The sequence below is a fragment of the Miscanthus floridulus genome, chromosome 3, assembly GCF_019320115.1.
Source record: "Miscanthus floridulus cultivar M001 chromosome 3, ASM1932011v1, whole genome shotgun sequence".
Taxonomy (NCBI): domain Eukaryota; kingdom Viridiplantae; phylum Streptophyta; class Magnoliopsida; order Poales; family Poaceae; genus Miscanthus; species Miscanthus floridulus.
This window is the reverse complement of record NC_089582.1, coordinates 6,416,281-6,423,872: the sequence shown is the minus strand read 5'-3', so window position 1 is coordinate 6,423,872 and position 7,592 is coordinate 6,416,281. Positions and strand designations below refer to the sequence as shown.

The 7,592-nt window shown below is 44.3% G+C and overlaps 1 long non-coding RNA gene across 1 annotated transcript; it reads right to left on the bottom strand.

The window, feature by feature from the left end:
* Positions 1 to 1,234: 1,234 nt before the first annotated feature.
* LOC136541287 (uncharacterized) lies at positions 1,235 to 2,308 on the bottom strand. Its single transcript, XR_010780326.1, has 2 exons — positions 2,148 to 2,308; positions 1,235 to 2,046 (listed from the first exon to the last, which is right to left on the bottom strand). It is a non-coding gene; the product is annotated as an uncharacterized lncRNA (long non-coding RNA).
* Positions 2,309 to 7,592: the final 5,284 nt, after the last annotated feature.

The following is a 7,592-nucleotide window of genomic DNA, read 5'->3' as shown; positions in this document are numbered from 1 at the left end:
GAACAACATGCTTGCCATGGTTTCGACCCCACGACACTACCCGCCTCTGAAAAGCATTTCTTACGGACCCAAAAGAGCCAAAACATAGTAGTGTGGAAGAGTAAGGCAAAGAGAAAAGAGAATAAAGGATAAAAAGTAGATAGACAGAATTAACATAGAAAATATTACAAGTGTTATCCTATACTTGTATGTCCCGGCTTTCAAATGCCTTGCATTATTGTGTCCCACATAATTTAGTAATCCCCAGAAAATGCTTAGTTGGTGTGAAACAAACACATCACATGTAAAAGATAGAAATTGAAACTAAGAAAAGGTGGTGTGGTACAGTTGCATATTTTCCTAACATAGAACATAGTGCTTCACTACTTCATTACTATGACTAACATAATAAAGACTATTGTCATGTAACTATCAAACCTTTATGCGATACTAACTCTATCACTGAGGATATCCTTTCTGAAAGATTTTCCTTTCCTTTCAGCAAGCTGAATTTCCCTTTCTTTCTGCATCTAGTCCATGATTGGCCTTTGCAGTTGGATGGGAGCATGGGTACTCCATAAGTCGAGCAAGTAACCGATCATATGTGTCCGGCTCCAAACGTTGTATTCCTGTCCTTGAAACAACTTTCTTTTTGTAGGTTCCCCAATAGTTCTCCATGTTCGTAAGCTTGTTCTGAATGTTCTCATGCTTAGCCTTTCAACCTGGATGTGTGCATCCCCATGTTTGGACTTCAAACCATTTGGTACACTGTCGCTTGAGCATTCTAGCAGAAGTAATCAATGGCCTTTGGTAGCATGATCTCTCCTAGTTGTTGCAAGGTAATGTCTGTATGCAAGAGATGTTGATCTCCACCAACTATCTCCCTTGCTTTAGAACTTTTATTCTCTGGTATCATGTCTACAGAAGACCCATGAGGTGAAAAGGTAATTCCAGCTTTCAGATATGGAGAATCTTGCAGAGACATTATACCTCCAGACAAAGAGGCCTTACGTTTCCTATAAACAGTCCGTGAGACTTGCCACTGCAAATTAAATTCAATTAGTGGTTCTAGCGAAACATCTGATATTCCTGCCATGTCTTGGTTGCTAAAAGGTTGAGCACAATGCCGATCATGCTGCTTGCAACATAACGGGTTTGGGCGAAACCACTGAGTCGCAAGGCTATGAAGATTACCCCAATTTTCTTTCTGGTATGAATAAACAAATGGCACCCATGATAGGTCTTGAGTAGGTAGTTGAGTAAGTTCTTTGGTAATATTTTCAACTGTAGACTTGACATGAGGGGCAAACAACTGCATGCTCTTAACTACAATTCCAACTATGTCTGTACTCTCTGAAAGCTGTACTATCATACTAAAGTAGATATTACCCTCTGGTGCAATGACTTCTTTTTTATAAATACCATGATGGCCTCTGTTCCATGCTCTGCAGTTCTGAAAGGTGCCAACCATAGTAGTAACGAAGGATTGTTTCCCCGAATGATTTTATGGTGTAGTTCTTTGCCTGCAAAAAGGTTCTTGATAAAGGAGCCAAAAGGCATGATGTGATAGTATGGTGTGCCACCAAACTCCATGAATCTTAGGAATTCATTAGCTCCATCTGCATACCACTCAAATTGTTTAACAACTGATCTGCTGAACTCCTTGTTGTCGCGGTTAAAGATGGAGAAAACAAATGACTTGGTAGCATGTGCGATCCGCTTGGGAAAGGAGGAATTCATTACCTCCTGTTCCATCTTTTCTTCTTCTAGGATTCTTTGTTTGCCTTTGTGGAGTGTGTCGCCACAATCTTGAGCAGCACGCTTCAGCTTCTTATGCCAATGCAACAAGGATGCGTCAGTGATCTGCCACTTTTCTGATGTCTCAAGAGCAGCCTCAAGCCTGATGTGTGCCATCTCTAGCCTCTCTATGTTTCTGATTGCATTTGTTTCCACATTCTCCTCATATGTTTGAACCAGACTAGATATAATTTGGCTAATTGACTCCTGGATAACCGCAGGACTGACCATCTCCGCCATTGAGATTCAAGCTTCTGTAGCACTCCTTCCCTAGTAAGAAAAAAAATATATAGCAGTGTGCATAAAAGAATAGATATGTGAACTTGGATACGAAGCAAAGATATTATTTAAGTGTGGATGGAAGAATCTACCTCGACCAAATTGTATGAAAACTGAGGACAGCTTTCCTGGGTACAGAGAGAGATTCTGAATGTTATATTTGAAGTGTCGAGTAAAATATGGTCAGAACTTTAGAAGATAATAGAGTAGCCAAGGCATGGGAGAAACAAAAAGAGGCACACAGTTTACAAACATAGAGGGGTTCTTATAGAAATTCCTGATAATTTGGTAGCAAAAAGAGGTAAACAGGTCATTAATATGAAGGGACCATTCCCGCAATGATAGGTAGTATGACATCGACATTTATGGGTCCGATAGCAAGGTGTGTGGAAGAACTGGTCTTCACACGGGTAGAACTCGAGAAGCATTATTTGAATAAATTATGTATTCCAACATAATTGGCGAGCATGAATCAAGTGATCAAAACATAAAGACGGCCCCTTTGGATGTCATAGTTTCAAAAGACACTGATTGCCAAAAAGTGTAGCTTCAGAAACCAGAGGTGTGAAAACTCCATGGCTTGGAGAAAAGGTCAGACTAGGAATGTTAAATCAAACTGCAGGACAAGGATTAATTGATGATAGTGAGGGGTGTGGAAAAAATGTTCCACAATGGTATAATGCTTACCCAGTCCTCGTTGCTTGATGCTGTGTAATTTGGTTAAACAGATTGTTGTTAGGAAAAAGGACTATACTACATCTGAAGCATCCAAGTGCTGTCGAGGGATTGAATGTTGGGCACTATATATAGGAACTTGTATATGTATCTGTATTTGGCAGGTTACGTATAGAGTAATTGTTTCTCCACAAAATATAGGAACTGAAATCATGATAGTGTTGCTTTAGAAACCGGAGGTGTGAAACACTGTGGCTTAAGTAAAAACCCAGCAAGGAGTTCTTAAATTTCCAAAAACATGTTAGTTTTGTAATACCATAGTTTCAAAAAATAAAGATAGGATTTGTTGCATCCAATTGCATCATTGTTTTTCCAAAACCAAATTGTTTTCAAATTGTAGTATTTTTCCAAAACTAAAAAAAAATTGTATCCAAACAGGGCCTAAGTTGTGTGAGAAATTATTAGGAGCGTGGTCCTGTAACTGTCCGATTAGAGAGGAAAGTGACATCGAGACCTTTCATCAATGTAGCATTTCATAAGGAACTCAAAAGTCAGAAAAGTCTCCATCTTCCCCACGTGAATGATTGACACCTTGAAAGTGCCATTTCCTTTGCTGGCAATTTGTTTTTGATAAAGCACTTATACAAATCTCTGTAAACTTATGGCATGTGCTAGTCAGACTAGGTCACAGTAGGGATGTTAAAATTAAATCAAACTGCGGGCCAGGGATTAATCGATGACAGTGAGGAGTGTAGAAGGTCCAGGCAAAACAATGTTTACCCGGTCCTCATCGCTTGATGTTGTGCGTAATTTTGTCTTAATAGATTGTTGTTACAAAAAAGAAATACACTACATCTGATGCATCAAACTTCAGGTAAAGGATTAAATGTTGTGGTCAAAACACTTTTTTTTAGGGAAGCTTCATTTATAATAAAGTTATGCTTGCATTTATGCAGTTTTTCATCACAGTGGTGCGCCGCACGCTTCAGCTTCTTTTGCCAAGGTAACATGGACGTATCAGTGATCCGCCATTTGTTAGAAGTCTCAAGAGCAGCTTCCAACCTGATGTGTGCCATCTCTAGTCTCTCTAAGTTTCTGATTGCATTTGTTTCCTCTTTCTCCTCATAATGCTGGATAACCGCAGAACTGACCATCTCTGCCATTGGGATTAAAGCGTCTGTAGCACTCCATCCTAGTATGAAAAAAATATAGCAGTATGCATAAGAGATTGCATATGTGAACTTGTTTTGCAAAAAAAAAAATATGAACATGGATACGAAGCAAAGATTAACTAAGTGTGGATGCAAGAATTTACCTCAACCAAATTGCATGAAAACTGTGGACAGCTTTCCTGGGTACAGAGAGAGATATTGTGGATATTATATTTCCACTATGGAGTAAAATATGGTGAGAACTTCGTAAGATGATAGAGTGGCCCAAGACGTGGGATAAAAAAATAGTGACACAATTAACAAACATAGAGGGGTTGTGGTAGAAATACCCGATAATTTGGGAGGAAAAAGAGGTACATAGGTCATTAATGTGAAGGAACCCCCCCCCCCCCCCGCGTCGTCCGTACATGGTGAGTTGGGGAGACCTAGCCACCATCGCCGGTTCCTCCCATCGCGCCTGCTCTCCAGCCGGTTAGTGGTGGCGTGGCAGCCCACTGCGGCGCCCAACAAGGCCTCCCTCCGCAGCACTTTCCACCTACTTCCTTATCTCCTCTCCTCCTTTTTCCCTTGTTCAACTCAAGCATAGCGGCGGCATGGATGCCTAGCGGCGAGCACGGTGGCTAGCGGCTAGCCAGATCAGCGCCCCCTCGCCCCATATCCGGCAATCCCATCCCAGGATCTACCTGCTTGGCGGTCCAGCACACGGCAAGCGATGGATAGACACGCTGGTAGACCAGGCGGCACCCGACGGCAGGCAGCCTCGCCCTAGTGAGCCAGTCGGCGATAGGTGGCCTCGCCCCAGCGAGCCAACCTATGGTGGCCAGGCAGGCTTGGCCCAAGCACTGGACTGCAGCAGCAACGGCCAGGATGAGCGGGGGTCGAGCGGATCTAGCCCCCATGGCACCAGACCTTGTGTCCATTTCTAGTGGCTACACTCCACGGGCTCCTCGACGGTGGCTAGCTTAGTTTTGGGCGACTGGAGCGGGCGAAGGCCCCCTACTGCCGCATCATGTTCCAGGTGGCGTGGAGAGGTCCAGTGCAACATTTCTGCTGCTCGTCTTCGTCTTGGCCACTAGGACAGCACCCCTAGGTCTCCTTCAGGGTTGGCAAGGTCTAGTTCATGCTGGGCAAGGACTGGATGGTTTGGGCATGGAGACCAGCTTCCTCATCTACTCCAAGGTCTTCACACGGTGCTATGGCTACCGGATTGATTCGTCTAATTTGTCCTCGTGCCGGGGCTATGGCTGCCAGACTTTCTGGCTAGGTGTGGATGGCTGGAGTTGCGGCCGACTCGTAGCTAGCTGGCTACTTCTCATCGACAACAAGTTCGTCTTGCTGCGTTGCGCTCTGTTTGGGCTTCCGCAGGCGTGTGGAACCTAGGTGAAAAACCTGCTTGGTCACACTAGGCCAGCGACGATTAGGCATATGGCGTTATATCCCTCCCTAGAGACGTCATTGTAGATTTCATCTCCTACCATTGTGGAACCGATTCTGAGCTTGCTGCATTAGCTGGGTAGGTCTCGGGGCAAAAGCCCTTTACGAGCCCTGGTGCTCCGGTTGTCGATGGTTGTGTCCGTGGATGCCACTTCCCTTCTTGAAGATATCGATACAAGCACACCTGCTTCCGTCCATGCCCGGCGCGACCTTATGCTCTCTCCAGTCGCGCTCCCACCCCCATCATGTTATTGGTCTGGCTACCCTCCTACCCCTTGGCTTTTGCACACATGGCTTGCTCTGTCGTTCTCTAGCTCACTTGAGTGCTTCGCCTCATCATATGCTGGGTTACAAAATCTTGATCTCCTCCTCTGGATCTCCTCATTCTCCTATTGATGATCCACCCACTTTGAGGCTTCCTTCCCCCAAATGGCATAGGTGGGCGTTGGTTGGACCCCAGATGATTTCATGGGCTATGCGACTCACAGCTGCTACCTTTTGGCTCCGACTCGATGCCTTACAATTGCATGTGGTTTAGAGTTCTTTAGAGTCTGTCTTTGGTGCTTGCACTCACTCCGGTTAGTAGGTTGTGCCGGTAGCTGAACCATGTTGTTTTCGTTAATGTTGTAATCTTTGGTGCTTGTCATGTACTTCTCTGACCTTCAAGGGTCACCCCTACATTAGGTGCTCTACGCCCTCCATTCCCGGCCTCGCTGGCATCAGTGGAAAATTACTCAGGTGGGGACCTTTCGTCCCCCCCCCCATCGGTGATGTCTTAAAAAAATGTGAAGGGACTAGTCCCACAATAATAGGTAGGCAGATCATCAACATTTATGGGTCTGATAGCATCGGGTGTGGAAGAAATGGTCTTCTGCTAGGGGTATTTGACTTATTAAATGGCGAGCATGAATTAAGTAGTGAATTAATACGTGAAGAGGGCCTCTTTGGATGTCAGTTTCAAAAGACACTGATAGCCGGAATGTGTAGCTTTAGAACCAGAGGTGTGGAATGCTATGGCTTGGAGAAAAGTTCAGGCTAGGGATGTTAAATCAAACTACAGGAAAGGGAATAATTGATAATAGTGAGGGTTGTGGAAAAAAAATTCTCCACAGGGGAATAATGCTTACCTAGTCCTAGTTGCTTTATGCTGTGTAATTTGACTAAACAGATTGTTGTTAGGAAAATGGACTAGACTACATCTGATGCATCAAACTGCACAGGAGGTATTGAATCATGGACACTATATATAGGTACCGGTATATGTATCTATATATGGTAGCCTACCACAATCAATTATGGACAGAGGATTATATGTATATATATCAATCAACTATGGGCAGAGGATTATTATATGTATACTAGGTAGTGTGCCTATGTGTTCCTATGGGACAACTAAACTTTTGTACTTAAAAACACATGGATTGCACGATAAGATAACAATACTATAAAATTAAATACCAATGTTAAAGTTACAGTTAATCCAAAAAGCAAAGTTTGTGAAATTAACAGTCACGGAGAACGCGGCGTCAAATTAACAGTCACGGAGAACGCGGCGTCACAGGCTTACAAACTCTACTTTATAGACCTTTCCGTGATGCGCCTAAGATAATGTTTTATATTGGCAGGAAGAAATCTCCGATATCTATTTCTTTTGTGCGCCAATAAATCCACGAATAAGTTCCGTCGCATCTCCATACCATCCTCCGGCCGGGGCATCATCCGGAGGCTGCATGGGGGCGGCAATGGCGGGGGAAAGGGGGGGAAAGGCGGAGGGGAGAAACCCGGAGGGAACGGCAACGAAGGAGGGAGAGGTGGGGTTTTGCGTGGCGGCGAAGTTGGTGGGGGGGGGGGGGGGGGGGGGGGGGGGGGGCGGGGGCCGGAGCGGGCCAGAGCATGGCAGATTCCAGAGTTCCCATTGGTCGCCCACTCACTCTCGCCTTGCCTACCCTTTTTTCTCGCTTCATTTTCACACACAAAAAACAGTATAGTTCTTTTTTTTAAAAATGCACAAACAATTCATCTATTTCTCCGCTAATAAAAAGATCTGTTTCTCTGCTAATAAAAACAATTCAAATACATGATAATAATACAGCAACGACGACCAAACAAGCCTATGTTATCCATATGCTCAAGGCTGCATGCATCACGCATGGTTAAACCCGAGTCAATACTAAATAATGCCTCCAGAAAGTCATGACAAAGCAGTGGCGCTTTCAGAGAGCTCCAGAAAACCCGGGGGCGACATTGGCGGCATTG